The sequence below is a fragment of the Zingiber officinale genome, chromosome 7B (assembly GCF_018446385.1).
Source record: "Zingiber officinale cultivar Zhangliang chromosome 7B, Zo_v1.1, whole genome shotgun sequence".
NCBI lineage: Eukaryota > Viridiplantae > Streptophyta > Magnoliopsida > Zingiberales > Zingiberaceae > Zingiber > Zingiber officinale.
This window is the reverse complement of record NC_055999.1, coordinates 10,115,557-10,127,854: the sequence shown is the minus strand read 5'-3', so window position 1 is coordinate 10,127,854 and position 12,298 is coordinate 10,115,557. Positions and strand designations below refer to the sequence as shown.

At 37.0% G+C, this 12,298-nt stretch overlaps 1 non-coding gene across 1 annotated transcript; it reads left to right on the top strand.

Moving 5' to 3' along the window:
- Positions 1-452: 452 nt before the first annotated feature.
- LOC122007464 lies at positions 453-558 on the top strand. Its single transcript, XR_006118960.1, has one exon. It is a non-coding gene; the product is annotated as a small nucleolar RNA R71 (small nucleolar RNA).
- Positions 559-12,298: the final 11,740 nt, after the last annotated feature.

The window sequence follows — 12,298 nt, the reverse complement described above, 5'->3', positions numbered from 1 at the left end:
TCTCCTCAATTCTAAACATGTCCTTCTTTAGAAGTTCTTCATGTTTTTTTTCAATTCTCAACCCAATATCATCACACTTTTCACTAGATCTTGTCTGGGAAGGAGGGGGATCTTCTTTAAACCAATTTGAAACAATACTTTCAATCTTTGCCCCTAAATGTTTGAACTCCCCGTTCTGTGACTTGTGATTTTTAAAAATGATAGATGGTTGAGTTACAATTTGTTTGACAGGATCTATAGCATTTATGGCTTGCACTCCTTGAATGTTTGAGGGAGATTTCATCCAACTTAGATTCGACCATTCTTGGAGGTTTAATGTCACTTGATCAATTAACAAATATGCTTCATCTACACTTTTGTCCATAAAAGAACCTCCAGCCGATGAATCCAATAAACTCTTGTCTGAGAAAGAAATTCCCCCATTGAATATGTGCAAAATCAACCATTTTTCAAAACCATGATGAGGACACTGTATTTGAAGACTCTTAAATCTATCACATGCTTCAAATAATGATTCTCCATATGCCTGAGCAAAATTTGTTATGCAATTCCTCATATACACTATTCTTCTTGGAAGGAAAAAATGATTCAGAAATTGCTTCTCCAATTGTTCCCAACTTGTGATGCTTTGAGGATGGAGAGAATATAACCAAATCCTTGCTTTATCCTTGATACTGAAAGGGAATGCCATCAATCGAACTGCATCTCCTAACACTCCTTCACATTTCACCATATCACAAATCTCTAAAAATGTTTCAAGATGCAGATAAGGACTTTCTGATACTTCTCCTCCAAATTTATGACCTTGTATCATAAAAATTAACTCTGGGTCTAGTTGGAAACTTTCTGCTTCAATTTGAGGTTGCACAATGAGAGATAAAAATCTTGCAGAAAAGGGTGTAGAAAAATTTCTCATGGGCCTGCTTGACATGTTAGTGCTCATGGATATTCAAGAAAAAAATATCAGAAGAAAAAAAATTGAAGAATCAAAGACAAGAAATAAAATGCAATATGAGAAGCAAGAAAAATAATGCAGAATTAAAATTGTAAGAAAGAAAGTGCATAATGAAATCAAGAAAGAAAGTGCATATCGCAAATAATATAAAAGATTATCGTATCCACAGGGATTGGAATAAGCACTAAGAATGTCTCAAAGCGAATTAGCTAGACAACAAATCAATGGATTAACAAAGTCTAAATGTAACTATGAAAAGTAAACAAAATAATGAAAGAATAGGCAACAAGAATAAGGGTAATTATAAGGGATATTCTAGGAGTTTTGGTTTCTTTGTAAGGTTCTTTAATGTAAATGATCTATTAAATCCTTTTTCTCAATTGCCCATCATTTGTAGAAGGTTGTCGGTTCTCTCTTGCAATAGAGAACCGACCTAGGACTGAAATCCATACCTAGATTGATCAATTAGGAATGAATCTATGTTGTCCTTACACGGGCTTGCATGTCACGTGCGTCCCTCGGAAAATCAACATAAGAATTCATCACTCATCAACCCATCAAGATATAAAGATTAATGCGTAAATCTATCCTACCCTCTTGAAATATCTAATTTCCCCTTTAAGATAATCCCTCAAACGTCCTTACACGGGCATGTTCCGGTCACGAAGATCCCTCGGAAAATCGAATGAAGAATTACCTCTACAAGATTCACAAGATATCCAAACATTCAATTAAGCATGGTAATTAGGCACAATCACAACATTCCACACAAGATCAAATAGATACAAAACAGGACAAAATCATAGAAATGGGAAATTGGCATATCCACAAGAGTTTTACATCAAGATTTCCTTACAAATACTCCCTCCATCCTAGAACATGAGATCTACTCCATAAATTGAAGAAAGAATCCGAAAGAAACAAAGATTACAAGCATTTCTAATCCCTCAAATCCAAGAAAGGAGAGAAAGAAAACTTATCTACGGAGAAGAATGGTCTTCGGATCCAATCCTTCGATCTTGGAGTCGATTCGGTGAAGATCTTCCCTTAGATCGCCTAGAAATCCACCCAAGAATGGAAGGAATCGCCCAAATCTTCCTTTCTCCCAAAGGGGAGAAGATCCCCTTTCAAATCAAGGAGGAAAGCTTATATAGAGGTGAGGTTTGGGGGCCACACGGCCCCGAGGCACGGCCTTGTGAGGTTCACACGGCCTGCCTCACTCCCCTCTCTGCACAACTCACACGGCCATGTGTGAGACACGGCCGTGGCACACCTTGCATCTACTACCTTCGCATGGACGTGTAGATCTACAAGGCCTGGGTAGTCTCTGGCACTGGAGATCTCGCACGGTCGTGTGGTGTACACGGCCAAGCCCTTCATGGTCTTTGGAAACCTCACACGGTCGTGTAGATCTACACGGTCATGTAAGTATTCAACACTGGAATGCTAGTATGACCATGTACTGCACACGGCCTGCTCCTGCTAGCTCCATATCTTGACACGGCCGTGTGAGGTTCACACGGCCGTGGCAACTTCCTTCTCTGTTTCAGCCACATGGCTAGAAATCTCCACATGACCAGGACAACCCCCCATGGCAGGGCCGTGTAAGGTTTAGGAATGATGCCTTCCTCCTTTGCTCTGCTTGCAGATTTGGCATTGAACATGAAATCTTCACCAAATTCGACTCCTGTGTACAAAAAATGCACAAAAGCAAATTTCCAAACAAAAAGAGTAAATATGCTAACAGGAAAGCTGGAAGTACGAAAATACATAGACAAAGCATGTATAAAGTATGTGAATGTGCGTCAAAACATGCTAACAAGTGTATACAATCTACGCACATCAGGCACGGGAAAAGCAAATAAAAGGAAAAAATAAATATTTAAGAAAATTGAACATTTCCTCGTTTAAATGGGGTAGCTTAAACAGGCTTTCCCCTGGCCCAATAAATGATCCCCTTAACGTACATCATACGAGTTCCGATTAAATCTCAAAAAATTCTTAAAAGTTCCTAAAAATTCCAAAAATTATTATCTTAAATACCTTATTATTTAAATATTATCTGGGTACCGTATTTTACATTCTCCCTCACTAATAAAAATTTGATCCCCAAATTTACTGCTCAACACAGGGATCCTCATCTAAGAGTAACAACCAAACAACATACTCATATATCACTCCATCCAAGTAGCATAGAAGAAATATAAGAGAACCAATTGCGTCTGAAGACCCAATTACCAGCTTAGATCATTCAATATGCCACACTATACTTTCTTGTTCAAATTTTAAATAACTAGTAAAAGAATAACAAAGTAATATTTTGAAAGTTGTGTTGCTCATAAAGATCTAATACATCAACTCAAAAGTTCAAGAATTCACAACGTGACCATTGCCCCTAAAGTAGCACCTTCAATAATTTAGGAATCTATATTCTGCCTCTACTAGAATAATTTAGCAAGTAAAAGGAAGCTAGCTATCTCATTGCATGTAGGTCCTGAAATTTGGAACAATTCACTGCGACATAATGTAGACTCCTTATACAGAAGAAACTAAGGAAAGTTTAGATTATTCCGCATCAATCTTAGTAGCTATTCAACTACTATAGGATGTAAGTTGTCTACTGCTTATTTAAATATTATTTGGGTACCATATTTTACATTTTCCTCTACTAATAAAAATTGTTGGGTGCTACTCGGAATTTCGTTCTGTTTCCCTTGTACAAAATTTGTACAAGAACAGAACTTTTTCTAGCAACCCATGTGTTCTTAAACTTAGATTGGAAACGAAACTTAACATTTTTACTCCAAGTTCAAACCATGTGTTCTTCATAAGTTAAACTTGGATTGGAAATGAAACTTAACATTTTTACTCCAAGTTCAACTCATGTGTTCTTCAGAAATTAAATCATATTACAGAAGTTGATTAAATATCTATTTCAAGGATTGACTTCTAGGTCGTTGGTGAGGCACTCGGCCTTATTGGTTATGGGATCATCCACCACTTCCTAGACAAAGCCTTTCAAAGAAATTGAATATTTAAACTCCTCACAGTAAACCCTAAGTTTAACTAAAGAAACCTCAATCGAAGCACAGGATCGAAACACAAAATCGAAGCACAAAATTGAAACACAAAATTGCTAGCCTCTTGTGTTGGTATTTCAGGATCCATATAAAGAAAAACTAAACTAGTTCGCAGTGGAATAAAGAACTAGTTGTACCTTTCCTTGTAGCTAAAGACCTCTTGATCTTCTACTGTATTCCTCTCCTCTTCTTGGATGTCGTGTGGGTGATGATCTACCAAGACGAAGACACCCAACCTTCTCCTTCTTTTCCAAGCATTCGGCCACCAAAGAATACAAAGTGAAGAGGCCTCCTTCTTCTTCTCCTCCAAGCAACCAGCCACCAAGTTCTTCTTCTCTTCTTCTTTTTCTCCTTCAAGTCGTGACCTCCAAGGTGAGATGGCCACCGGCCCTAGAGGGAATAAAGGGAAGAATTGGGGTGTCAATTTATAGAGAGATAGAGAGAAGAAGAGGTCGGCCACCAAAGAGAATAAAAGAGAGAGAACTTAGGTTGTGTTAGTTTTTGGGCACCACCCTCCTCCTCTTTTATAATCTTTGCTAGCGGCTAATAAGGAAAGTTTTTAATAAAATTTCCTTTTATTTTCTATTGTAGATGGTTAAAAAAAAGGAAAGATTTTAATAAAATTAAAATCTCTCTTTTAAACCATTGTAAATAGCTATAAAAGGAAAGATTATAACAAAAATTTATTTTAAACAAAATCTTCCTTTTATCCCTATAATGGTTGGTTATAAAAAAGGAAAGATTTTAACAAAATTAAATCTCTTTTTTAACCATTGTAGATAACTACAAAAAAAGGAAAGATTTTAACAAAATTAAAATCTCTTTTTTAATCCATTGTAGAAAGCTTTAAAAGGAAAGATTTTAACAAAATTTTATTTTCAACAAAACTTCCTTTCTCTTCTTGTATGAACGGCCCCATGCTTGGGCACCAAGCATGGCTTGGCCGACCCACATCTTGGGCACCAAGAGGGCTTGGCCAACCCCTTGCTTAGGCACCAAGCAAGGATGTGGTTGGCCCCTCATTTGAGTAAGAAGCAAAATCAAAACGAGTGAACGTGAGGCTTTTATAGAGGCTACAGCAGGGACCGTGTAACGACCCGGCCCTTGGCCTCTTGGGCGGCCCTTGTGGCGGCCCAACTGGCGGCCCTTATGTCGTCGGCCCATTTGACGACCTCTCATGTCGTCGACCAACGACCCTTGGCCGTGCCGTTACTCACTAGATCTTCCCACCCCTGGCAAGTGGATTTTTGCCTTCCCCAGGATTCGAACTCTAGACCTCCAGGCTAAGTACTAGAGTTTATGAATCCTGGTAGCCAAGTGAGCGCCACTCACTTGGCTACCAGGATTCATAAACTCTAGTACTTCTGGAGGTCTAGAGTTCGAATCTGAGGCAAAATCACTGCCAGTGAAAGATCAGTGAGTAACTGATCGGCCATGGGCGTCAAGGGGGGGCTGGGTCGTTACAATAAAAGGCGCCTTTTATTGTAACGCCCCTTTGGCCTCTTAGGCGACCCTTGTGGTGGCCCAGGCCCTTATGTCGTCGGCCCGTTTGGCGACCTCTCATGTCATCGACGGACAACCCTTTGGCCGTTCGTTACTCACTAGGACTTTCCACCTGGCGGTGGATTTTGCCTTCGAGTTGATTCTAGACCTCGGGCTTAAGTATTAGGTTTATGAATCACGGTAGCCAAGTGGCGTCGCTCGCGGCTGCCGGATCATAAACTCTAGAGTCTCGAAGGCAAAATCGCCAGTAAAATCCCAGTGAGTGATCGAAAGTCGTCGGTCGACGACATAAGGGTCGCCAGTTGGGCCACCACAAGGGTCGCCCAAGAGGCCAAAGGGTCGGGTCGTTACAGACCGAGAGGAGAAATTTGTTTTGGCCTCCCGATGAGCTTAAGCTTCCTGTGTTCAACCCGAACACCCAGCTCAAGTTCATCAATAATAACTCATACCACTAAAGAGTTATTATTGAACTACCGCACAAATCCCATATTATATTATGGGCTCCTTCTTATCATGAGTGCATTAATCTCCCTGTTTAATATATCGAATGTCCATTAATTAAATGAGTTACTGACAACTCACTTAATTAATATCTAACTCCAAGAGTAGTACCACTCAACTTCATTGTCATGTCGGACTAAGTCCACCTACAAGGTTTACATGACAATCCTTATCAGCTCCTTAAGGGAATATCATCAACCTAGATAACTAGGACACAGTTTCCTTCTATAATCAACAACACACCATATAAATAATATTATTTCTCAACTTATCGGGCCTATTGATTTAACGAATAAATCTCACCCATTGATAAATTAAAGAAATAAATACTAAGTATATGTGTTTATTATTACATCCGGATTAAGAGTACGCACATCCATAATAACAGAGGTTATGTTCTTTTATGCAGTCAATATAAAAAGAACAACCTCAAATGGTCCTGCTCAATACACATATAGTGTACTAGTGTAATTTTATAGTCAAGATAAACTAGTACCAAATTACACTACAACCATTCCAATGGTTTGTCCCAATCCATCTTGGTTGTGAGTTATTATTTATAATTTATAAGGAACTGATAACATGATCTTCTGTGTGACACCACACACCATATTATCTATTTATAAATTAAATAGACAACTGCATTTTACTAAATGCAGACATTTGATCAATATGATCTCGTTTCAAAATAAATGTTCATACAAAAAGCTAGGCTTTTAGTATACATTCTAACAAAAATTTGGTCCCTAAATTTCCTATTCAACTTAGAGAATCCTCATCCAATCATAACAACCAAATAACACCCCCATCCCCATATACTAGTCCATCATAGTATCATGATCAAATCCTTAACCGAAAAGGATGCTTCTGTGGGTTATGGGCTCATCTTGCTTCCACTTCGCCACTCTAATATTCTGCCTTCACTTGTTGACACACAAAGAATCCAACTTTAATGTTCACAATATCATCTTCTGCATTTTCCCTCAAGTACGGCCTAATTCCATAAATAGTATGCAGTTAATTCAACCGTGTCTGCATCTATATCAATCATGTACTCAAATCTGCCCTCCAAGTTATCTAACTAGGCACAACCTACCTAAGGTTAAAAACTCTATGAACAGAGTAAGTTGGTCCTCTACTAACCGAAGCAACATGATATTTACAAGATACTATCCACTACTCAACTAGTGATAATAGAAACTAATAATACTGTGGTATGGTAAAAGACTTTCCATGAGACTATAATCTTTGATCTCTCTAATAAATGTTTAATGAACCTAGACAGTGATTGACCCAACACATGTTATACACACTACAAATAACTAGACAAATACCAATAGAAATGTATGATAACTGTACATAAACATACTTCATATAGTTTGAGAGAGTCCTGGCTGTCAGTCCCACTACACATTCGAGGACAGTTTTCTTTTCGGTCTTATTTCCATTTGGGTGGTATAGTGCTTTCGCGAGTTTGCGTTGTAACTAGTTGATGTGGATTTTGGAGTCTAGTCTGGTAATTGCAAGTATTTTGGGGTAATTGCTTTGTTGGTTTTACATTCGTATATTTTTTTTTTGTGATTTTCGCTGTGTTTACTTTCAGTCGTGTGGGCTACTTATAAATTGCGTGGTTGTGTTTACTTTCAGTCGGATGGGCTGCTTATAAACTACGTGGTTGTACTAATATCCAGCCGTGTAGGCTATTGAATATATTTATATGTTGATGTATATAGTTGTGTATGTATATATGATTCATATTGTCATCGGTATAGGGGAGATGTTGCCGAAATTTTATCGGTAGGGTCGGCGACGACAGCAGGTGGCATGGCGTCTAGCCTCGGTGATCGGCGGCAAAGCAGGGTTGTGAGAGAGGCGGCGGTGGTGGAGACAGCTAGGGCTCAACAGAAGGTGATGGAGAGGCATTGCGTTGGTCGCTGGCTTGTTGTACTGGCAGTGGTGTGGCGTCTCTAGTGCTCACGCGAGGGAGAAAGGCCGGCGATCGTGGTGCTCGTGTGAGGAGGGGAGGCGGAACTCGCAAGAGGGAGAGGGAAGAAAGGGGTCGGAGGCTGTGGTTCGAGAGGGAAGAAGATCAGCGATGGGTTGGGGAAGAAGGGCTGGCGAAGGACGAGAGGGCAGCGTCGTCGCAAGATGAAGAGAAGGGTTCGGCGAGGGGAGATATAGGGCACGGGAAAAGCAAATAAAAGGGAAAAAGAAATATTTAAGAAAATTGAACATTTCCTCGTTTAAATGGAGTAGCTTAAATAGGTTTTCGTCTGCCTCAATAATTGATCCCCTTAATCTGCATCATATGAGTTCCGATTAAATCCCAGAAAATTCCTAAAATTTTGAATAAGATTATTTTCTCAAATACCTTATTATTTAAATATTATTTGGCTACCGTATTTTATAGGACCACCCGTCCGGCTCGAGGTATGGTGTTTGCATTGTACACATAATGAACCAATAAAATAATAAATAAAAGAAGAAAAGACAGATAATTAATAAGGGAAAGAGAAAACAAAAGAGAACACTCCATCTATCACTAAATGAGAAGAAATCAAGACAAAGATGTCTTCTGTTGGTAATTAATATCATTAAATAGGGGAAGATGGAGGGTGACTAAGAAAGGCATAAAAGAGTATGTCAGGTATGAAAAAGGCAAGAGGAATCTTTGTCTCCAGTACTTTCACTTTCTCTTCTTCTTTTATTCATGACTTGAACATCGGAGCGTCAAAGCCAGGGATCCCTCCCCTGATTTGATTTTGTTTTACAAAGAGAAGAGAGGTCTTTATCCAATAAGTGGAACTGCCACATCTAGATTTTCTAACTTCACATCTACGGACAGGATGACTATATATGAATTATAATTGTCATAGTTTCAAGTTCACAATTTGAGTACGAATAGCGGTCGTTGCAATCGTGAGCTCGTGCCCAACCAGAAATTGCTCACAATCATTGTAGCCACGATCGAACTAACCACAAATTGCTTCCGGTGGCCACAAGCTCACAGTCTAGTCATGAGTTACGATCATCCTGAGTCGACTCTTTCTTCTTGACTTTTCCTTGAAAACCTTGGATTTTTATTGCTCCTCCATGGCGGATCGGAGCATAAATGTTCATGAGAGCATGCAGTAGGTGTATATATGGCCAGACACTCAAATCAAGATTGATGTGATATAAGCACAGGCCACAGCTAACTAGCTCTTCCTAAACGAATATTGTATAACATAGAGACTTGAGCGGATAATAATGAAGATGGAAATTAAAGGAGCCTAATCAGAATTTAACAGTGTTTAAGTTTGGTTATTTATTTTAACGAACTTAATTTGTTTTATCCAGCCTAAATGTTAGTACGTATATCTATAATTTAATAAATAAAACATATTATATATATCTGAAATTTATTATAATTTATCAGTGAATTATTTATCAACTTTTATTTCTTTTATGAATATTAATTGGACAAACTTGTTAGTGTTAAAATTTATTTATTTTATTTAATTTAAATATTATTAAAATATAAATGAACTTCCATGATCAAATTGTTACTAACTTTATTTATAAATTGGCAAATGAGCAATTATCTGAGTAAGGCCACATGCATGATTGTCTAAAGAGGGTCTTTAAATTCAAATTGCTCGAAAACAAAATATCTTTTTAATTTTTTTTCAACTAAAATATATTAAAAGATTATTTTTAAAAATAAAAATAAAAAAGGCAAAGGCCTATTTAATATAATAAATAAATAAAATTTATTTCTTATTTTTAAAATATAGAATTATTAATCGATTTGAATTAGTCTAACTATTTTAAAGACTTCCCTTAATTTTGATTGGTTTGACCAGAAGCTATTAGTTAATTCAAAGTTTATATGTATGTATATTATTTAATTTGAAGGTCATAAGTACCATCATTTAAATCAATCATGATATAATTCAATTTAAGTAGGTGTCATCTTTAATTTTACATATACAACAATATATCAGTTTACAATTGTTACAATCTAGCTAATTCAAATAGGCACTAAATCATAACTAATTAACTCAAACAAATGCTACGTCTTTCACACAAAGTGCTTTAAATTTTATACTTCTTGTGAAAGGAGGCCTTCACCACTTGCGGCACTAGCTAGCTACAACTATATACTTATCAAATACGTACCTGATGGAGCATATTTTGTCAACACATTGCATCAAAGCAACTATTTGAAAGACAAATGGTCCTCTTCTTCTGGACGCAAAGAAGGCATCAAAATGTAGATGGTCCAAACATGATGCCAAAAGATATATAGGATCCATTTGTGGGTCGCACTGTATATACGTATGGCTAAGTGTAAGTGCACGTGTATGGTTTCTCGGTAGTGATTAATTTTATTGTCTAATATCGGGACCATTAATCTTCCTCATGAGGAGCTAGGGAATTTTTTCTTGTATTATGTGGTCCTCTATATATATATATATATATATATATATATATATATATATATATATATATATATATAGTTTGGGGACAAGGAGTAATTTCCATGTGCAGCCGCAGGATCTATTAAGCTTAACCAATAGATCATAATTAATTAATCTCGCTGAGAGCTAGCTGAATAGATCAACAACAATATAATCTGATGGCGTACATGCGAACTGTGAGTTGGTCTTGGCATTCGTACTGCCCAAGCTAACACACAGTGTGCATCTCTCGTGCAAAGTCGAAGTATCGCGTTACGCTTGAAGCTTAATTAATTCGTATAGCTCTACGCACGTGTGGTCCAAATTCCAATCTTGTTTGACAAATTGAGTAAATGTTGTTTTCGAATGAAATGTACGTGGGCTGGACCGCCAGCTATTCATTGATACGTACATGCGTACGTAGCTAAAAAAAAAAAAAAGAAGTTGCACTTAAAAATTATCCACTCGATATATATAAACCCGTGGGCTGATTAATTATATTTATAATAGTGTTCATCATCCACTTGATGAATCCAGCGAGCCTTGATCGATCCCATTATACGTAGAAATTTTATTATTCTCGCATGCATTCATTGTTCACATGGTATTGAGAGTGATATTGTTGTCCTGTCATCCTCATGCGTCATTGTTGGTATGGAGGAAATTAAAAGGCAATCACATGCATTGATTTAAAAACACTTGAATTGAAAATTTAATCATGATACGCATAGATTTCTTTTTTATTTTTAACATATATTCCATAGAAATAATACTGGTACTGAATCCGATACCATCAATTAATTTAATTTAATTTAATTTATTGATAACGACACAAACTATGATTAATTAGGAGGTAGGTAGCCATTTACATGTATATATAAACACGCGATTAATTTATATATACAACTAGTATACATAGCATGAGTTTGTGTATCGTCGATCGATCGTAAAGTTTTTGCACGAGATATAGATGGAAAATATGATTAATGAAGGGATGAGGAAAACTTATATTAATGGCAGTAGGTGAGGTAGCTAAGGCCGGCGTGAGGGTGGTAAACGGGTGATGCAAGGGCAAAGTCAGAGACAGAGGCCGAGAAATACGAGGATAACTTGAATAACTAATTAATGCGTCCATATCAAGAAGAAGAAGGAAAAGGAGGGACCAATTAGGCATGCACCAATGGTTGTCGGTTTGTGTCAAAATGTACGTGCCATTCTCATGCGACGTGTTCCTCTCCCTCGAGCCTACACCCTAACACCGTTTCATCTCGTCTCTTCGAGAGTCTCTCCATCTATATATAATACAAACCAATTAATTATGCTTCTAGTGCATAAAAATGATATAAGGACACCTATTAATAAAAGACAAAAAAAGACCAGAGAAAACTTCATATGATAAAATTTTAAAAGGGATGAAATATGGGCCTTTAGCAGTGTATTCTTACACCACACATGATTAGTTATTTATTAAAAGAAGATCTTAAGAAGATTTCATATGATATTTTTTTAAAAAAAAAAAAAAAGAACAGAAAAGACCTTTAGCATTTTGTTCTGATAAAAGACGCGATTAAATTTTTATTCTAATTTGCCAACACAAACGTCCAAAAAGATGAAGTGAAAGGATGTCAGAATAATAAGGAAATGATCTCGACTTTTTGGTATAGTTTTTGTCCATATTCCTATATCGAACAATTGCTAGACAGCACTTATTATTTTTTATTCCCCTCAAACGATACATTGTGGTTAAAATTAAAAATTAATGTTATTATGAACATGTTGCCTTAAAAAAAAAGTGGCACAAGTTGGTCATATATATG